Genomic DNA, 5000 nt, shown 5'->3' with positions numbered 1-5000 from the left:
ACCCTGCTTGTACGGTGTCCTTGGGTTTTTTGAAAGCTGCCCATTAATAAAATGTATTATGGTGACTTTAACATGGTGAGGAGTGACAGGCTGCAGTATGAGGAAACACCTCCTTTTCGGTTTCCAGTTTAAGTATAATGATGACAAAGAAGAAGAAACGTTGGAAAATTACTGCAAAAGTTGTTTTATATGCGTCGCCGACACTAATGGAAACATTTAGTCTGTTTGACCTCAGGCGTTTGACAAACAGACAACAAGCTGTAACAAATTGATTCCGTGTGAATATATGGATTTTAAAATACAGAAATGTCTTCCTTTGTACGTTTCTACATGACACAACTCAAACGCTGCCTTCTTTTCAGAGACTTTACACCAGGACACAAGGAATGTGTAAAAATTTTGGGAATTGAAAGTGTCTCTTAACCCCTTCTTCTTCTTCTTGTTCCTCTAAAACGTTCCTTAAAACTCCTATAAACGGAATTACAGATCAGATTTGAACCAGGACTTCCTGCTTGGAGGGTTATAGCCTCATACATGACTCGTTCTCCGACATCGAGTCAAGACTAAGACCAAGACCAAGACTAAGACCAAGACCAAGGCAGGGCGAGAACAAAACAAGACCAACACTGTTGTGACTTGATTTCACTGAAACTAAAAAGAAAAGAAACCTAAGCCACAGTGAGCGGCTGCTACCGGGAAATTCGTAGTTGACACGTCGTCCTTCGGCTGCTCCACGTTGTAAATCAAACATCTGCGGACTTGTTCAAGATGTATTTATTTACCACCACCAATAAAGTCACTGTTTAGATAGATAGATAGATAGATAGATACTTTATTGATCCCGAGGGAAATTCAAGGCATTCAGTAGCAGTATACAGACAGGCAGGACACAAGACATTAGTTACAATACACACCCGCTGTCCCCCCTCCCCTCTGTATACAAATCCCCCAAACAGATTTAGCAGCCCCTATGTGACTAAGAATAAACATAATTATATGTTAAACCTGTGCAGTTAGCATTAGCAGTTAGACTTAAAACTAATATGGCATAATGTACATAACCTGTGAGGAGAGAAAAATATGTGTTGGTTAAAAGAGACCTGTAAACAGTTAAAGACCTGTAAACAGTTAAATTTTACACGCACTTTGATTATTAACTTGTTGAAAACAAACAAAAGAAAGATTCAATTATTAGCCTCTAAACGGCGGTCAAAAACTGTGTGCTTCTCCCCGGTAAGCAGCACACCTGAGGAACAATCACTTCTTCTTCTATTTATCCCCTTTCCACGTTACTGCTGTCCAATACGCCACCTACTGTGGCAATCGGGAAATGACCTGAACACACCGTACAAAATGGCTCCAACAAACACCGTAGATATAAAAGAAAAATCATCAGCGTTTCACTCACGTAACACAGGGAAGGTTGCGGCTGTAAGCGGGGGATAAAAATCAGACTTCAAATGTTTTGAAGTTACATGTTTAGTCAAAAAAGCTTTTGATTCCGAGATGAGACTGAGGCCTTCAAACGCTAGCAGGAGCAACTGCACTACCGTAACCCGGCGGGCCGACTGGAATGTTGCATCGCTGACTTTTTAAATTTAAACTAAATGATGCGGTACAAAGAGTCCTGTGCAGAGAGGCCGTGCTGACCGGCATCTTCTGCACATTATAGTTATTATTACCAAGTCTCACCTCAAACATGAAGCCACCCTTTATGTTCCCCTCAAGAACTTTCACCTACACCTCGGAGTGTCATGCCTCGGTAAGTGGAAGGGTAAAGTCGCTCCAGATAAACAAGTTTGTACCCAATGAACAAAATGGGACCCAGAGGCGCTGCTTGTCAAGTGCCGGGCACCCCGAGGGCTGATGAACCTGCATGCCTCCCCATCTGACACCACTTCTGTTGTGCTCCAGAGAATCTTTAGAACCAAGCGCACGACTCGGAGACAGTTTAACGTTTACAAACAATTTATTAGAAACGTGACTCGGGGTGAAATAATTGTGCAACACGATAATAAATGTGACTCTAGTGAACCCTAAAAACCCTAAACCCAAACACGCGTGACGAGGAGCCAGATCGGACACACGAGACGACACGGGGAAGACGGAGTCGCAGGAAGGACGGGAACGGGAACAACAGAGAGGGAGAAAACACGAGAGGTTAACAAGCACGAATAAACACAAGAATCCAAGATAACGAGAAGAGCGAGCGCTGACACTGAGGTACAAACCCATGGAGGTGAAACAATAATCTGGCGCTGGCTTCCTGGAAGGAGCCAGCTTAAATAGCCAGTAGATCAGCGTGGAAACACCTGTGACCGCAGCTGAACCTAATGAGATGATTAGTGAGGGAACTGACAAACAGGGAAAAACACAACAAACTAGACGTGGAGCCCCAAACATGACAACTTCCTCTCCATAACACCTCCAATCCCTAAAATAACCTTACTGTCAATGACAGTCCTTAAAGTTATAGTCATGATGCAAACAATGTTGGATGAGGGATTTTGAGCGTGTGTGTGTGTGTGTGTGTGTGTGTGTGTGCTCCACCCATTGCGTGAAGCCTGCAGGTTATTTCCACGCGCCGTCACAGTTTCTGCCTCTTTTGTCTTAACTCATCACTTCTGTAAGGTCACACACAGATAGGTCTGATAGTGTGTGCAGTGTTTCCTCATATTTTTTGCACCGTCTGGCTTCTTCTACAAAGACAGACGGAAAAAAATGTTCTTTTCAGTCACCGATAATCAGGCGTGCGGTTTGCTCTTATAGCTTCGAGGAATAAAGAGTCGAGCTGAAGTTACACGGAAGAGGAAACCCACATTTGACTGAAAGAGATCCTGCCCAGAAGCCTTTTTAAGGAAATGTTACCTGAGATAGTCTAAGAATGTCGCCACTGATCCTTTGATCTTAAAAGAGCGTAAACCTCAGCGTGCAACCGCGGTGCATCATGGGTAATGGCTCTGAATGAAAACATGCAAGGCAAGAGTCAAAGAAAGGTGGATTTGAGCTTTGAACGATAAATATGGAAAGAGTAAAAAAAAACATGATAACTTTATCCAACAATATGTTAAACAGTAACCATGAATGTCAAAGGATTATATTTCTATTCGGGATTAATCGCTGAATTGAAACATTTAATTTTGATTAATCACATCGACTCAAATTTTTAAAGTTCCACTATTTTTTAAACAGTTGTTTAGTTATTTTGTAAATGTTGTCATTTCTTAAACTTTTCTTCCTGTCTGAATACAAACCTGCTTTATTTTAAAAATAACAAACTGTAAAAACAAAACAAAAACAAAAACAGGGATGATTGATGATGTAACAAGGTGAATATTACTTTTGACCCGTCAATCATTTAGCCTTTATTTGTATAGCGCCGAAATGTTGTCTCAAGAAGAACAGGTGAAAGGCTTTCTGGATTGTTACGTCACCTACAGAGATCCAACGTTAATCCTTCATGAGCTCGAAGCCACGTAGGCCAAAGTTACTGCAGCAAGAAAAAAGCAGCAGAACGAGACTCATGTTGAACACACGCGAACAGACGCCATGTTTGAGGGATGCAGGAATAAGAACAGGGACAAACAAAGCAACAACAATGAACAAGATTTAAAACTACAATCCCAGAAATAGTGGTAAAAGTTGTATTTAATTTCAAACCTTTATTCCTTCTCGAAAAGGACATCGAGGTTTCCCTCAGTTCCCTTGCCGTCGAGATTACAAGCACAAGTAAAAACAAACCCAAAAAAAAACAAACACACACAACAAACAATCAGTGAAACACCACTGTGATCCATTAAAGACACAAACAGTGGCTCGAAATCACATCCCTAAACTCTAGGAGAGATGTAAGAACGCTGATCCTGAGAGTTTGCTGGATGGCGTTCGGTGAGTTTGGGCCGTCAGGTTTACCGAGTTCAGTAAAAGCTTGAGGGACTTTTTAAAAAACTCAGAAGAACGAGTCACATGTGCCCTGATTCCACTCCAACAGGTCTGTTGTGTAGGGTGGAAGTTTTCCCACAAGAGCCTTGAAAATACATAAAAAACCAAAGTATGTGTAGTGTTAGCAGAAGCAAAGAAGAACGTGTAACATTTAAAACTCAATACAGCAGAAATCAAGTGTGAATGTCTCCCTGTGAGTGAGAAGCTCGAGTCCCTCCAGCTGTGTTGTTGTCAGAGCCGTGTTTACATCATGATCACAGGGAGGGATTAAGCTGTTTTATTCGAGAACTAGAGAAACACACTCACTGCTTATTTCTCTGTCACTTCGATGTGTTTATTGATTGCAGCTCCAGTAATCGATGATTTTGTGTTCTAACTGATGACTCGTTCATGTGAATGAAGAGGGGTTGGAGGTTTCGGGTAAGCGGAGTTGTTGCCAAACAGTAGTTTGTTTGGGTTTGATGCTGGAGCTCAAGGGCGGTTCAACCTGTTACAGAAAGTCGCACATTCTTCCTTCAAGTTAAATGACACATTCAAAGGCACAGCAGGAATGTCCTTTTCCAGCAATGAAAAAAAAAAAAACTCTTCCTCCTCAGCGTCAGCTCCTCAAGAGAGCCAGCAAATGTAGGGAGGAGAGAGCGGGGGATGACGTGCAGCAAAGGGGATCGAACCCAAACCCAAACCCACGAACGCTGCATTAAGAACTACAGCCTTTTTTTTTGGGGGGGGGGGGGGGCATAGATGGCCTGCGTCCTTTCCCTCATGTCTTTCCCCCGCTCCCTCATCATCAAGATTTCGGACACTATGTCCACTGTCCAGTATCACATAAAGGCCAAAAATATATCTTACAAAAAAAAACCAAAAAACAGTAGAGGATATTTTTATTCTTCTTCTGCATATTTGCAAGCTTTAAATAGAATAACACGAAACACCACCCCGGGTAAAAGCATCATGACATTTAGTTTTGTATCTTTTCCATTTTGTACTACAATCAAAACTATTTTTTCATGGATAAAATATAGTTCTAGTAGCTTTAACCAACTTAACTGGCAGACAGC

The sequence above is a fragment of the Symphodus melops genome (assembly GCF_947650265.1).
Source record: "Symphodus melops genome assembly, chromosome: 1".
Classification (NCBI taxonomy): Eukaryota; Metazoa; Chordata; class Actinopteri; order Labriformes; family Labridae; genus Symphodus; species Symphodus melops.
Note: the sequence above shows the minus strand (reverse complement) of the source record.